This window comes from Sander lucioperca, chromosome 8, assembly GCF_008315115.2.
Source record: "Sander lucioperca isolate FBNREF2018 chromosome 8, SLUC_FBN_1.2, whole genome shotgun sequence".
In the NCBI taxonomy this organism is placed as follows: Eukaryota; Metazoa; Chordata; class Actinopteri; order Perciformes; family Percidae; genus Sander; species Sander lucioperca.
The window spans coordinates 35549193-35549476 of record NC_050180.1 but is presented as its reverse complement, the minus strand read 5'-3'; positions in this window follow the sequence as shown (position 1 = coordinate 35549476).

Genomic DNA, 284 nt, shown 5'->3' with positions numbered 1-284 from the left:
AACCTGGCAACCTATAACCATCAACCTGGCAACCTATAACCATCAACCTGGCAACCTATAACCATCAACCTGGCAACCTATAACCCTCAACCTGGCAACCTATAACCATCAACCTGGCAACCTATAACCCTCAACCTGGCAACCTATAACTCTCAACCTGGCAACCTATAACCATCAACCTGGCAACCTATAACCCAGTTGATCTCCGCACAAGCTTCACGGAAAGTTCAGAGCCGAAAGCGAGCTGATAAAAATGGCAGGTGAAGGCGGTGTTCCCGCAAAGA